Here is a 16,616-nt window from a genome sequence, read left to right on the forward strand (position 1 = left end):
CTCTTCATGGCATAGGACCACATTTTCTCCAACAACGCTTCACCTGGTATAAACCAAACAGAGCACTGCGGTCAGCTGACCAAAAGCTCATCAGCATTCCTCGAGTAAAAAAAGAGAACTGGGGTGGAAGGAGTTTCACGAGCAATGCAGCAAAATCGTGGAACTCACTACCGCTGAATATAAGAAACATTCCCAACCTCCTGCCCTTTAGAAAGGCACTGAAAACTTGGTTGTTCACAATTTAACTGGATATGTCCGGGTCTAAGCTCATAGTAGGTCTTCTCACAGCGCCAGGACACCTTCGGGTAACAGTCAGCGCTTTACAAATACACATAACATTTACAATAACATTAACACACACCATCCTTGATGTAGACTCATTGAAGGTACTGTTTAGCTGGTAAAGTCTGGTCCCTATATCCAACCTACGCTCCATCACAGTCGGACTGAACCTTTGGATTTGCCATGGTCAAGCGTGACCAGATAGCCCCGGTTGATGCTGACTGCTTCTAAGCACTACAGAACTGTTTCTTTTTTTAAAATGTTATCTTGAATTCTGATTATTGGATTTTTGTCATATTGGTCTTGTTTTACTCATAATAATATTGCCTATTGTTCTAAACTGGTGTGGAGTCCTTTTGTAGTGTTTTCACTGTGTCACTGTGTGTTGTGTGCATAAATTCTTTACATATTGCCTTTTGAATCAAGCCGGACTGTTCTTTGCGAATCTACCAGAGGATGAGCAGAAGTTAATACATAGTGTATGACTGACTGACTCTCAGTAGGATTGTGATTACTGCTTGGACAGGGTGCATAACCAACCAAAAACCCAATTTCTAAGAGCCAAGAAGTGCTATGAGAACAAGGAGGAGTCTGGCACCCACCTGCTTGATGATTCCAGGGATCCTGACTTTGCTTAAACTTCTGCTGCATTCTTCTCCTCAGCAGCAAATCCTGTTTATTGGCTCCTTCCAGAAGGGATATCCAGCATCATGGAGCCCTCATCACCTACAGTCTGCAGCTTCATCCCAGTAGAGATTTTCCACTTCCAAAAAGGAGACTAAGTTTAAACGTAGGAGACTTCACTGCACCTTGTCCAGTGGGTCGCTGACAATGACATCTCCTCCTTGGACACTGCCAGCTGCATTGCCTCTATTAACTAAACCTTCTGGGTATCTGAACCGTGCTCCATCATGGTCGGCCATAACTTTCATCTTTGTCCAGGGCTCACGCAACTTGATATCTGCAGTTGACGCTTTGATCTTATAGGTGCCATTTTCTACATTAAACTCTGATCATTCATAACTTTTGTTCTACAGATTGGATTTTTGTTGTTTTGGTGTCTAATAATTTATTAACATTTCTTTTATCTAAATTGGTGTGGGAGTTTTCTTGTATTATGGTTTTACTATATCACTGTTTGTGTGCTGCATAAATACTTTACACATTGCCTCTAAATTCAGCCTGACTTCTTTTGTGAGAGCTACTAGAGGGTTGAGCACAGGTTAATTTAGTGATGTTTGTGGCTCACCCTGACAGGTATTGTGGTTGTTGCATGGAAAGGGCTCATGCCCCTCTAAACAAACAACCCAATTTCTCACAATGACAAACATAGTTCTGCTCAATGTGGACAAAACTGAAGGACATCATGCTTTCTGCCTGTGGACCCGGAATTAAACACTATGGGGCCCATTAGGATGGTGGGCGGATTGCCCCCGCCAGGCTGGCGGTAGCCACCGCCGGCCTGGTGGGGTCAATCCACCTGCTATCCGCACTGAAATGACCCCCCACCACATTAGGATGGCTGGGGGTCCGTGGCGGACAGAAAGACCGTCCGCCGCTTTTCGCCCCGGTCGCCTTGCGGCCAGGGTGGAAAAGGTTTTTTATGGTGGCGGTGTCTATTAGACACCGCCAGCCATATTATGATAGGCCAAAACAGATGCCTTTCTGTGGCGGCATCAGGCATGCGGTCTTCACTTCGGGGCCCCATGCGGGCCCCCGGAGTGAAGGAGAGGTGGGGGGTGCACACGGGGGGTACCTGTGGTACCCCCCTGCATTTGCGTAAACAAAGTGGCAGGCACCGCGCGGTGCCTGTCACTTTGTTAATGCAAATGCTTTCGTGCATTTTTAGCATTGTGGTGGGCGGTGCTGAGAGCACCGCCCGCCACAGTGGTAAAAATGCAGGATGCGCCCGCCACAGTGGCCGGCGCATCCTAATACCCCCCACAGGACCCCCACCCTTATGGCGGGTGGTCCCAATCACCAATAGGATGGCGGGTGGACTAAGTCCGCCTGCCATCCTAATGACCCCCTATGTCTCCTCCTACATAGGCTGCTAATAATCTTTGAGTGATTATTGACATGGTTTGTAAACAAGCCAAAAATTCTTTCAGTCTCATGCTTATGAAAGTCAATCCACTTCTGCGTCTTCACAGTTGCAAGACGGTTGTTCAATCAATTATTAAATCTTGATTTGACTATTGTAATTCTATGTACTTTGGTCTGCCTAAGTTCTCCATGTAACAGTTTCATTTGCTTTTCAAAATATGGCAGCGAGACTGCTGTTGGGTATCCCTGCCCATCCATGTCACGCCACCTGATCAAACTTTAGTGGTTGTGGGGGCGTGGCTTGACCGCAGACGAAGATGGCGGCCTGATAATACCGCCCTGGGTCAAGATCAAGGGAGCTGGAACAAATCGACCGATGGAGTTGCACGTCTTAATCGTAGATTCTGCCGGCAGAATGTGTGCTGCCTCAGAGGAAACCTCTATTTCGTTGTGTTAACCCGCTTTTGCCTGGAATCCACTTTTGAAATGGGGCGCACTCTCTGCGGCGACTGCCATCTTATGCTCCTTGCAACCCTTACCCCATACAGCGGTTCATATTTGATGAAAACACCGCTTTCATTGGAAAATTTTGAGCATTTGGCAGACAACCTTTATTTTCCATTATTAAACCTACATTCCTTTTGAAATTCTGCTCTGGTACACGCCGCACTCCATGAATGGACCGCCTTTTTGTGTTTTTTCTAGACTTCTTTGTTGAGTATCGGTTTCTCTCCACAAATAAGCCGCTCTAAAAGGAATGTATAATACGTTGGAAATCACCTCTTTTCTTACAACGGTAAACAATTGTAACTTATAAAAACTTGCTCTGAGCTCTGTGACTGAAATGTGACTCTTCTTTTGGTCTCCTTCACGTTTTACCTCATGCTGCAGTTTCTCTTCAGGAAAATATTACTTTGTATGGAAATGTTTTGTGCTAAATACACTGGAAGAAAGTTTCCTCTTCAATTTGTTGTTCATAACAGTTTTCATTTTACCTCACTTCTCTTACCTTGTGTTCAACAACAGCTATTTATCAAACACAAGAAAATCTCTTATTTTTGGCCACTCATTTTTTTCAAGTTATGCATCTATATCTACTGTGGCCATTTTGAAATATCTACACTTCTCTTCATTGTGAGTTCTCAAAATCCTACTCTACAGTTACTCACTTACATTTTTCTCTCATGTCTATGGGGAAAAACAAAGGGGGAGGAGGCACTATTTCTACCAATTTGTCTATTTCTCCTTTCAAAGCTCCCATACTGCCTACTTTTAATCCCTTTTCTGTCTTACAAAACAACATGGAGGATTCTACTCAAGCCAATATACTTCACCCCACTGAGACTTTGTCCACCATGTCTCCTCCTGTCTCTACTTCTGGATCTCCTTCCCCGCTACTCAATCCTAACAATACATCTAAAGCAAATGCTTTGCATTCACTAATCTCCATCAAATGAGTCAAAAAAGACTCTCCAACACCTGCAAACTCTTCTCCACCTGCCTCAATAGAACTACTTTTAGACAAAATTTGTGCTCTTAAGCTGTACATGGAAGAAACGAATACCCATCTGCAAAGTTTGGAGGATAATTTGTTTTCACTTAAGAACAACATTGTTTCTATGGAAAGTCAAATTGAGTTATTGCAAGCCTCTTCACGTCAAATCTCCCCAATGAAAGCAGATATCTTACAACTTCAAAAACAATTTGAAAACCACAAAAACCATAGTAGACGCAATAAACTATGTATTTATGGTTTATCCAAAGGGTTGGAAGGATCAAATCCCCTAGCATTATTCCAGTCTTTTCTTCCACAATTGCTCGATATACCTGAATCTCCTGCATTGAACATACAAAGAGCTCATAGATTGGGTCATCCTCCCTCTGCTTCTTCATTTCAACTTAAGCCAAAAGGTGTGATACTGTACGTGCAGGCTGTTAAATTCAAACTTTCAAAATTCCTGGCAAGGCTCTCAACTATTTTTCCTCACAATAATATGCCAAAACCACTGCAGATAAAGGAAAACCTTTCTTGCAATGCGACCTGCACTACCAGACTTAAATGTCAGATTTGGCTTGATACACCCTCACCTCTTCAAAGTAACTTTCAAAAACAAAACAACCACATGCAAGGATCCAGCTTTACTTCAACGTTTTCTTGAAAGCTGCAGAGAGGATTCTATGTACTAAGCAGATCATCGTCTTCTTGAGACCTCCGCTACTTTTTCTGTTTCAAATTTGTAGTTCTGTATTTAACTCTTATCCTCTTGGTTCATGTCAACTGAATTAAAAAAAAAAATCCCTTTTTACCCATGTGTTTTCCTCTCAGGTGTCATCTCCCTCCCGTCCTTATCCTTCATTGTCTAATATCGTCTAGATCATCTCCTTCCTCGTGATCTCCCAGGGAGGTGTCATGCTGGTTCGTCTTCTCGTCCTGTTGCCTCAACACCCTCCACTCATGTTTGAGTCCCTAGTATGTCTTAATGTTCTTTCTCTACTCTTTATTTGTATTTCTTTCTTCTATTCTTCCTTTCTTTTCTTCCTTGTTCCCCTTTCTTCCTTCCTTTAAATATTTCTATTTCTTTACCACTTTCTTTGTCTCTATTATATTTCAATGCAAGAACAGGTTACTTTTCTTATCTCACTAAATATTACAGATTGTTTATTGGACTTCCTCTTTTACTGTAATGTTGTAAAAGTTCTAATTTATACAGTTGACTAATGACTTTACGTATTAGCTCTTGGAATGGTAAAGGTTTGGGTACTCCTATTAACTAATCTAATCTTACATCAGATATTGTGTTCGTAGAAGAATAGATACAGAAGTTCATAGGCTTAAGAAACAATGCGTTGGACATGATTTTTCTTCTCCAGGCAGTAGTAAGAGAAATGTTACTGCAATTCTTATTCATAAAAAACGTAAAGTTTATCTTCAGATGACGATGGTCAATGGCTAATTATTCACCTTAAAATTAATGGTGTGCCTATTACTTTATTTAACATATATGCACCTACTAAACCTGATAATGATTTTTGGCCACACATTTCCTCCCTTTTGATGTCTATTGATACACCATATGTTATTTTCGGTGGAGATTGTGATCTAATTGGTGATCCCTACATTCACTTTACTTCTAAAACCCCTTTTACTCCCTCACCAATGCACCAACACTTCACTAATCCTATGGCTCACAGATTCCTTGTTGACTCCTAGAGACTCTGCCACCCACAACTTCGTGAATATACTTTCTTCTCTCCCACTCACCTTTCACAATCACGCATAGATTATTTATTTGTCTCAAAAGCACTAACACAATCTATCCTACACGCAGATATTGGATCGATTCTGATTTCTGACCATGCTCCTGTAATATTAGACTTAGAACTACTCCCCGTCACTCATTCTAAAAGATGGTGCTTTAACACTTCTTTATTAGCTGACCAATCTTTCACTTCTCTTTTGAAGATTTCATTACGGAATTGTTTTAACATAATTTATATCCTGTTTCGTCCTTTTCTATCATATGGGATTCTTTCAAAGCCTCGGCCAGAGATTGTTTTATCTCTTATGCCGCTCAAAAGAAACGTCAAAATTCCCATAAAGCTAATAAAATTCTCGAATCTATGTATTTACTAAAATCCATTTATACATTAACTAATTATGCAGCTGATCTTAATAATCTAATGAAAGAAAAAATCAAATACAATAAATTATCTACAGAAAACACTTCTGCCTACCTTCTTAGGGGTAGTGCTCGGTACTATGGCGGTCAAAACAAGGTGGGCAAACTTCTTGCCTCATACCTCAAAATTAAAAAAGACCGCTCCAAGATTGATTATGTATTAAATTCTGCTTCTGTCCCAGTCACTAAACATCTTGAGATGTTAGATGAATTCAAAAAATATTATACCTCTATATACTCCTACCTCTTCTCCAGATTGGATTGACATACAAAATGATCTTCCTTCTATACAAAAACAATTTCCCACAGATATTGATTTTTCTTCACTAGAACAAGATATCACCATAAGAGATATCTCTCAGCCCCTAAAACTTCTAAACACAGGGAAAGTACCCAGTCCAGATGGGTTCCCTGTGGAATTCTATTCTAATGTTTCCAAAAACAATCTTCCTTATTAAGCATGGGCGCAAAATCCGTTCCGCTCGCGGATTTTCAGCAAATTCGCTATCAGCGAATTCCCGCAAATTTGCTGAAAATTCGCATATCCGCGAGCGGAACGGATCCGGGGGGCAAAAGTTCAAGCTTCAAGTTTGTAACTGTTTTAGAATGGCGCCGGCAAGCTGCCAGTTCCATTCTAAAATAGTTACTAAGTTAGCTTCAACAGGAAGCACTAATAGATAAAATGAAGCAGGTGCTCGAGTTTAACTGAATTCGAGCTTCAACTCGAGCACCTGCTTTATTTTATCTATGCTTTATTTTATCTATTAGTGCTTCCTGATGAAGCTAACTTAGTAACTATTTTAGAATGGCGCTGGCAGTTTGCCAGCGCTATTCTAAAATAAAACAGGAGTGGGGCATAGGGCAGAAGAGCACAATAACGAGTGTGGCAGAGGCCAGAAGGGCACAACAACGAGTGCGGAGAGGGCAGAAGGGCACAACAACGAGTGGGGCAGAGGGCAGAATGGCACAACAACGAGTGGGGCAGAGGGCAGAAGGGCACAACAACGAGTGGGGCAGAGGGCAGAAAGGGCACAACAACGAGTGGGGCAGAGGGCAGAATGGCACAAAAACGAGTGGGGCAGAAAGGCACAAAAAAGTGGGGCAGAGGGCAGAAGGGCACAAAAAACGAGTGGGGCAGAAGGGCACAAAAATGAGTGGGGCAGAGAGCAGAAGAGCACAAAAACGAGTGGGACAGAGGGCAGAAACGAGGTGGGCAGAGGGCAGAAGAGCACAAAAACGAGTTGGGCAGAGGGCAGAAGAGCACAAAAACGAGTGGGGCAGAGGGCAAAAGGGCACAAACACGAGTGGGGCAGAGGGCAGAAAGGCACAAAAACGAGTGGTACAGAGGGCAGAAGGGCACAAAAAAAACGAGAGGGTGGCAGTGATGAACCAGAGGGCACATCGCGTTGTCGCACAAAAAAACACTGCGAACATGCACAGCGCCCCGCGAACACACAAAGCGCCCCACGAACACGCAAAGCGCCCCGCAAACACGCAAAAATAAAAATCCACAAATTTGCGGATCACGAATTCGCAAATTTTGCCCATGCTTATTTCTTATCTTCTCACATTGTTTTCACACTTTATCTCTTCTAATGCGTTCTCAGATACTTTTCAGGGTGCCATTATTTGAGTAATCCCTAAAGAAAGCCAATATCTTTAATCAATTCTGATTACAAAATATTTGCTAAAATTCTCGCTCTCTGATTAGAACCTTTCTTACAATCTATTCTTTGCAAAGAACAATCTGGCTTCATTAAAGGACGGAATATCTTAGATATTACCCGCACCTTTTTTATATATTACATAAAGCTAACAAATATCCCCACTCTCTTGCAGCCATCTCCCTACATGGAGAGAAAGCTTTCGACCGAATGGATTGGTCTTTTATATTTCATACTTTATCTTGGTTTGGTCCCAAATTCATTTCTTATATCTCTTTATTATATACTGCACCCAAAGCCACCATTTTTACTATTGATTCTTTTTCTAGCTCCTTTATTTTACAGAGAGATGTTCGCTGAGGATGTCCCCTCTCCCCGCTGCTTTTCATTTGAGCTCTAGAACCGTTTCTAGCTAAACTCAAACAAAACTCCAAAATACATTGTTTTGAACACGATAAACTACATGTTAAAATGAGTGTCTTTGCAAATGATATTGACGAGAGCTCTCTATTCCAGCCTTCTTAGCAGAAGGCAATGCTTTCTCTTTACTTTGTGGTTACAAGCTAAACCATGATAAATGTGAAATCATACCCTTGAATATTTTTTGCTTTAAACAAGATTTTACTTCCACACATTTTTCTTGCAATCCTCAGCAAATTAAATATTTAGGTCTTCTGTTTGCTCCTTCTACAAAACAAACTCTTTCTCTAAATATGACTTGTCTCTTCTCTACTTTATCTACTTCTACTTCCAAATGGCACCCTTTATACTTGTACTGGTGGGGCAGGCTTGACACTATTAAAATGATGCTTGCTCCCATCATATTTTACATGATATCAGCTATCCCTCTCAATCTTCCTACATACTTTTTCAAAAAAATTAATTCTATTCGATCAGTATTTTTATGAAACAAAAAAACACACATGTCTTTACTTAAATTAAAGCGACCTAAATCCCAAGGTGGAGTTAATTTCCCGGATTTTCAACTTTACCATAATGCCTTCCTCCTTAAGCAACTCTCCAAATCATTAAATGACTCTACTCTTAATCCTTCTCCATATGGAAAGATAGAACATTCCTTTTTATCCCCTTTCTCCCTTGAGGAATGCCAAACTTTCACACACAAATCACATTTTCTATCTTCACCTTTACATAACACTGCTCATAACCTATTTCATTCTTATATGCTGTCACACCTTTCAACTAAAGATCAATTCCTTAACTCTTCTATTTGGCATAATAAATGTCAAATTTAAAAATAATCCAATTTTTGAAGGACTTGTCGAGACAGAGGTTTACTTTTGATCCATCAGCTATACTCCAATGACTGTTTTCTTACCTTCTCTGATTCTCTGATGCACAGTCACTCTATCAATTGCCTAGTTCTTTTTCTACCAAATGTAATTTATTGATCAAGCATTTAACTGATTCTCTACTTTTTATTTCCTCTGCACCATCCTCTTTGTTTCTTCCATGCAACATTCTACCCATTTTAAGTGCCCAAGCTAGTGCCTCCTCCATTTACAGATTCCTTTGTGCACCCACTGAACATAGACTTAAAATTACTACTGAACTCTAATGAGAATCTGAATTCCACTCTTCATGGCCTACCATACTTTGGGATAAATTATGGTTGAAACTTCGCAAGATCTCAAAATCAGCCAGCACAAATCAAGCACTTTTCTTTATACACAATCGACTTATGTTTATACCACTATCCTAAATTTCAACCCACTCACTCTTCAGATTGCTGGTCTTGTAATGCTCCTCATGTGGACTTATTTCATATGCTTTTTTCTTGTCCCTTTACTCATCAGTTTTGGTTGAAAGTATTGGGTCAGATTAATACCATTTGTCATACCTGTTTTCCTTTCTCCCCTGAAACTATATTTCTTGGCACATTATCTGATCATTGGCAAACCGTTTGTCATAATACTGACATTGTGGATGAATTACTTGCAATTGCTTTTCAGCAAATAACAAAAAATTGGAAGCATTCCACACAACTCTCCTTTCAATCCGATGGGTCAGTGTATGGTATAACCATCAACTGGATCACGCCTAGGTTTCTCCTATGTCCTTACTCCTGAAAAGAGAACGTATATGGTTCCCTGTGACTATTTTCTTAAACACTTCTGCAAAAAGATCTACCCAACATCACCCATCTTTGGAAGAAGTCCCCAAAACTCCATGAAGTGTTTACAATGATATATTGTTGGTTTATATTTATAGTTACATATTGTTTCTATTTTTCTCTTTTCTCTCATCTTATTTGTTAACATATCTTGATATACATCAACTTTTCTCTATACTTTTCAATACCTGTTATAGTATATTTAAGCTTTTTTAACTTCATATATATTTATCTAATAACGTTACTAATGTTTCCTTTACCCATGTTTTCCCTCCATCATTATAACAAAAGTTCTACATGCGACTATTCTCTATTTATTATTTTAGTTTCACTCAATGAATTTAATTGTCATCTGATATTTCTTTGATTGCTTGTAACTTGGTCGCATTTTTTCAAAATAAAATCTATATTTAAACTTAAAAACAAGAAACACACAGGACATCAGAGCAGATATTGCACAAAACAGAAGATATTTGTGTTAACTAGCTGCCAAATGAATATTGTGAGCAACATTTCTTTGCCTAAATAAATGTAAATGACTTTGATGCATATGCATGAACACATTTTCCAATAGACACAGAAAGGGCACACCCCTTGAATGCATCTGGCCCTTTAAGCTTCAGTGGTTGCCTCTTAACAAGCAACTTTTCTTTAAAACATTGTAATTTGCTCAAATAGCAATTCTAGAGACTGGTCCTGTTTTTATACAGACTCTTCTGAAACTCTGTGTTGCTTCCAGTGTAGTGTGTCAATTTAGATACAGTATATAGGTTTCCAGACTTATGCTCCTATATAGGCACATTTCACATTGCCCTTATTTAGGCATAGAAATCCAATCCTTATTTAGGCATTTTCCATGCTAACCAAATACAGGCATGACCACCCACATCCATTTATCCACGTCACAACAAGTTCTTGGAAAACCAGACTCTTAAACCTTTAGGACTTCCCCTTGCTTGGATTATTGATTTCTCCAAGAACTCATTTATTAGGCATGAACATCTATTCCATAGGGGTTCATTCATGACATTCCTCTGCCAAACTGTTACGTCAATACTGGCATTCCTAAACACTCTCAAGGTATAAATATACCTTCACTTGCCATGGCAAGTCACGGCTGCATACTTAGCACGGCTCACCACAGCAAGTTCTGAAGGAAATCGAGTCCCCGCCTGACGCTCTGACAAGACTCTGTCATCCTCCTCACAGAGAATCCAGCTCCAGTGTTTCTGACTTCCCTTGCGGGGTGTTAGAGATCGAGACCCGGAAAGAGATTCCAACCTCTCTCATTCTAAGGTATGGAGCAGACTAGACCCTAGAGGGACTTTTGGCAAATCTTGGCAATATCAATCCTAACCAATTATCGCTAAACTAGACATAGAAAAACAGCACCTACTTCTTACCTCATACTACACTTAGGTTAGGTACACTGGGGTAAAAATAGCTAGAAGCGCCAGACGAGTATTCACATTTTAGCCTGTGGTGTTTATGTATGTATTTTTATGAATATATATGTCATAGCTACAAACCATGCTATTGCAGTATTATTTCATCTTACTGCTAACGCTGTACGTATTATACTAAGCCTTCTTTCTTATGATTGTAGCAGTTCATATCTCTTGCAGGTGAAATACGACTGTTCAATAAACCCTTTTTATTGAAACGCCCGTCTAATATTTCTGTGTAAGCTCGGTAGAAACGAAGCATGTACGATTGACTCAGTGAAACTGCTATCTATTGTTTACACTATTCTGAGACTGTTCTGATTCTAAAGGGAAACAAAGTTGTCATGTTTATGCGGTTGTCAGAAACAAATCCCTTCTTGTTTATTCGAGAAGTTTCTAAAGACCACTGAGTTCGCTGGCACACAAAAGTCATTAAGTTTAATGCATGCGATAGAGGCATACTAATCTTAGTCCTATGCCACAACTATAGTGTATATTATTCCAATGCTCAGAGCCTATCAGGGATTTAGGAACAACACTACACCAGGAACTTACGTTAATATTCAGAGTACCTCATAAAGATCTCTATGATTTTTAAACATGTTACGGAAGGTCATTATTTCTCTTTTCTTTCTGAGAAGCACTCAAATGTATTCCCATATCCTTTGATCTAAACGTAACCACAAGAGTTTTCCCAAAAATCTTATGAAATGCCCTCACTGTGTAGCCAACAGATGGTAAGAAATAGGAGCTATTTTTCCTAAGATGCCGTCAGTTTCAAAATGGGGCAGAACACAATAAAATTGTAAATTTATACACCAACATTTGCTGTCCCATAATATTGTAATCTGGCCCAGCACATATTTTCATGTAAGAATGTTATCAAGGTGAAGCCTTGGGTGCCTATGGATATGTGGCTGGTTTGTAGAGAAATAAATGAGGGATCTATCATGCCCTACAAAAAATTATATCGCAAATGTATTTAGAATTTTTTATATATCGTGTCATGGTCAAAACATCACCCTATATCGATTTAGAGTTTCACATGCCTGGTTGTTAGACTGAGTGCCTTTGTAGGGTATCTCTGAGCGTAGGGACATGCACAAACATGCACATTAATGCCAGTAGTGCCCCAACATCTTGTTGATTATGACTCAAATGATTAAGCATAAAAGTGTTTTACGATCTAAGCATGTGGCGATAAACCAGGCTAATGTGTTGCTCTTGTTTATGTGTAGTAGCAGAACATGAATTAGAGAGCAAAAGTAGTTGATAATAATAATAATAAGGTAGCTTATAAAGCGCCTAGTGACGCCATCCCGGTGTGTCCCCGCGCTGTGGAAAACAAGTTACCAGAGACATACAGACCTCCCAACACCCACCGCCTTTTCAGATGCTCATAGTTTATATAAGTATGTTTTTAGCATTGTTCTAAATTTCGTTTCAGATTCTTCCAGCCTTAGGGACGTGGGGAGAGCATTCCAATTTTTTGCCACAACATATCTAAAAGAGCGACCACCTAGTTTTGCTCTTTTTACACGGGGGATAGTCAACAAACCCATCCCCTCTGATCGTAAGACTCTGGTTGGCTCATACCTAAGTACTAGATCAAGCAAATAGGGAGGGGCTTTATGTTGGAGTATCCTTTGCCATATTAAGAGGGCTTTAAACATCACTCTTTTCTTGATCGATAGCCAGTGTAGAGCCGCTAATGCTAGTTTTGATGATGCTCTTCTGGGGAGTCGTAGTACAAGACGAGCTGCTGTATTTTGGAGGACTTGTAGCCGCTTTAGACTATGTTCTGTAGCGCCCAGGAACAAGATATTCCCGTAATCCATACGGGAGGTCACCAGCGCCTGGGTCAAAGTGCGTCTAGCCTCCAGCGGCAGTAAGTCCAGGGTGCGATTTAGTGTTTTCAGGATCCTGAAACATTTTCCTACGAGGCGATGAATGTGGCCTTCGTAGGACAGAGTGGGGTCCACCCATATACCCAAGTTTTTGGCTTCTTTACAGGGAACAGGTGTGGAACCCAGACACGTTGGCACCAATCTTGCAACCAACTCAGGTTGTTCCCTCCCACAACCATTACCTCTGTTTTAGATCCATTTCGTTTTAGGCAATGTGCGTCCATCCATTCAGCTAGTGCTTGCATGCAAGCCTTAAAAGTAGATGCTGCTTTTGATGGTGCTTAAGACAGCGAGATCAGCAGTTGGGTGTCTTCTGCGTAGGAGACCAACTCTACTCCATACGCCCGCACTACTTCGGCCAAGGGGGTCATATAAAGGTTGAAAAGAGTTAGACTCAGGGCCGAGCCCTTGTGGAACCCCCTGTTCTAAGGCCATCTCTGCTGATATATAGGAGCCTCGTTGGACCATAAAGCTTCTACCTGTGAGTAAGGATTTCAGCCACCCCAGTGCAGAGCTGGTGACACCCGCTTTGACTAGACACTGTAGGAAGATGGAGTGGGCTACAGTGTTGAATGCCGCACTGAGGTCAAGCATCACCAAGGCCATGGTGTTGCCGGCATCCGCCCCCTGTCTAAGGAACTCTGTCGCTCTCAAGAGAGCTGTCTCCGTGGAGAAGCCTGCTCGGAAGCCAGATTGCGAGGGGTGCAGGGAATTAGATTTTTCTAAATGTGTCATTAGTTGACCATTTGCCACTTTCTCTGCCACTTTTGCTAAATAGGGGAGCAGAGAAATAGGTCTTACAATTTTCCAGTATGTCTTGGCTAATATTGGGTGCTTTCTTTATGGGGAGCACAATCACTTTTTCCAATCTTCTGGGAGATGTTCAGTGGAAAAAGAGATTTGGAGTATGTGCATAATGTACGGCTCCAGTACCGAGAGGCTTTCTCCCATTACCCTAGGAGGGGCGGGATCACGAGGGGAACTGGATTTGATTCCCTAACAGAGGCTACGGAGCATCTCTGGGGGAGGAACCGAGAAGAATTTCAGTCCCCCTTCTGTGTTATCTATTGCCCTAATTACTTCAAATTTTGTACCATATACTGGTTTGTTGGCATAGGTAGCAAATATTTTCCTCACCTTTCCTGCAAAGTACTCGGCTATTTTGTTTGACTCTGCTACCGAGTCCGTGTCATGGGTGGTTGGGGCAAGTACCACAGATATCTCTTTGAAGATTTTAAAAAGCTCTTTCGATTAATTCTCTGCTTACCCAATACGTTTCTTATAGTGGGTGGCTTTTGCTCCACGTACCAACGTTTGATATTTTTTCTGCATCTCTTTGTAGTTTAGCTTACTTTGAGGGCAGAAGTCTATTCGCCATCTCCGTTCCATTTTTTTACATGCCGATTTAGCCACTTGTAGCTCGGGTGTAAACCACGGTGCTGATTTCCTGTCTCTGCACCCTGTCCTGGCGAGATATATCGGGGCTGTCTTATCAAGGGCTCCGAGAATGCGCTCTTCTAGCCTTTTGAGAGTGAGTTCACAGTCGTCACCCCCCGGTGGACCCCCTTCTAGCAGCAGTTTGTTAAACACCTCCTGTGAGAATTGTTTCCATTACCGGCGGGGGTATCTTTTATTCTCCACTCTGTGAGAGTCAGTGGTTGAGGTAAGGATTTTAACTGGGACCAGGTAGTGGTCTGACCACGGGACCGGGAGGGGCGTATCAGTCATTACTCTGTCCCAGCTACCAAATATTGGATCTAGTAGATGGCCATGTTTGTGGGTGGGAGTATGATTTTTTAGATCCATTTGTAGTGCCTGTAGGTCTAATATTAGAATTGTGGCTTCCTTATCCTGTTCATCATCAAGATGGATGTTGAGGTCTCCTAATATAAGAAGTCTGCTCTTTCTAGTTGCCATGTGAGCAATGCCCTCCATCAGGCTAGATTTAAAGTTCTTTAGTCCACCTTGAGGTCTATAAACAAGAATCCCCGATACGGAGAATTGGGGCCCCAGTTTTAACGAGAAACATCCTGCTTCACAGTTGTCTATATTTATGGATTCTAGGGTACATTCCAGCTGCGATTTAATGATAATGGCGATTCCCCCTTCTCTTCCTTCACTCCTATCTAATCTGGCCAGGGAGTAGGATGGTGGGATTGCTTCTATTATCTCTGGATCAGAGTGTTTCCCTAGCCAGGTCTCTGATCAAGAAGAGAAAGTCAAGTCTTTCATCCACAAGGAGATCCCAGATCTGACTACTGTGCTTACTTAGCGACCTACAGTTTAGCAGAGCTCCCTGAACGATTCTATTACTTGTCCCGCTTGACAATTCCCTTATTTTACCTCTGAAGGAACACTGTGAACAGTCACGAAGAGTAGGAGCTTCCATAAAGTGCCAACAAGGTTCCTCCTTTGGCGGTCGTAGTTTTAGCAGTTCCTGTTTATCATACCGAATGTGGGTTTGCCTAGCAGACGGGCTTGACTTAGGCGCGACTTTGGCGCGCATCCGTCGCGGACGCTGCCCCACACACATTTATAGGAGCTGGGTCGGAAGAGGAAGGGGCGACTAGAGCGCTGACCTGCCTACTCTGGACCCGGAAGTGTTGGGCTCCTCCTCATCCTCCACAACAATTGCCCAGAATGGATGCGGCGGACCGGGGCGGGAGTGTAGTAGGTGAGTGTCTCCCCCCGAACTATTAGTCAGCCCAGAAGAGTACTTGACACACTTTAAAATAATTATTCCCAGCTCAGTGCAAATAAGTAACGTTTGCACCTGCCAGTCTCAGATGCTCACACCATGTATTTTAAAAATAGCCTTAAGTCGCTAGTGCATTAAAATTCAAAACGCTCTCAGATCAGCGCCACAGTGCGATGCATGCAGCTTTCAAGCGAAGCGAGTCTGCCACTGCCATTGCCTACCTCGTCTCCACAATTCGGCCACGTTCTTCTCCACCTTTTATTTCATTTCCTGTAGAGCGCGACTAGAGCGCTGACCTGCCTACTCTGGACCCGGTAGTGTTGGGCTCCTCCTCATCCTCCGCAACAATCGCCCAGAAGGGACGCGGCGGACCGGGGCGGGAGTGTAGTAGGTGAGTGTCTCCCCCCGAACTATTAGCCCAGAAGAGTATTTGACACACTTTAAAATAATTATTCCCAGCTCAGTGCAAATAGGTAACGTTTGCGCCTGCCAGTCTCAGAGGCTCACACCATGTATTTTAAAAATAGCCTTAAGTCGCTAGTGCATTAAAATTCAAAATGCTCTCACATCAGCGCCACAGTGCGATGCATGCAGCTTTCAAGCGAAGCGAGTCTGCCACTGCCACTGGCTTCCTCGTCTCCACCATAGAGGAGATGCCATAGAGGGAATGACAGCTAAAAAAGCCCGCTTGAAATATAAGTTGTCCTTACATTACATTAAAAGCAAATGAATGCACCTTTTTTTAAATCCCCATCACATT

This window comes from Lissotriton vulgaris, chromosome 6 (genome assembly GCF_964263255.1).
Source record: "Lissotriton vulgaris chromosome 6, aLisVul1.2, whole genome shotgun sequence".
Lineage (NCBI taxonomy): Eukaryota > Metazoa > Chordata > Amphibia > Caudata > Salamandridae > Lissotriton > Lissotriton vulgaris.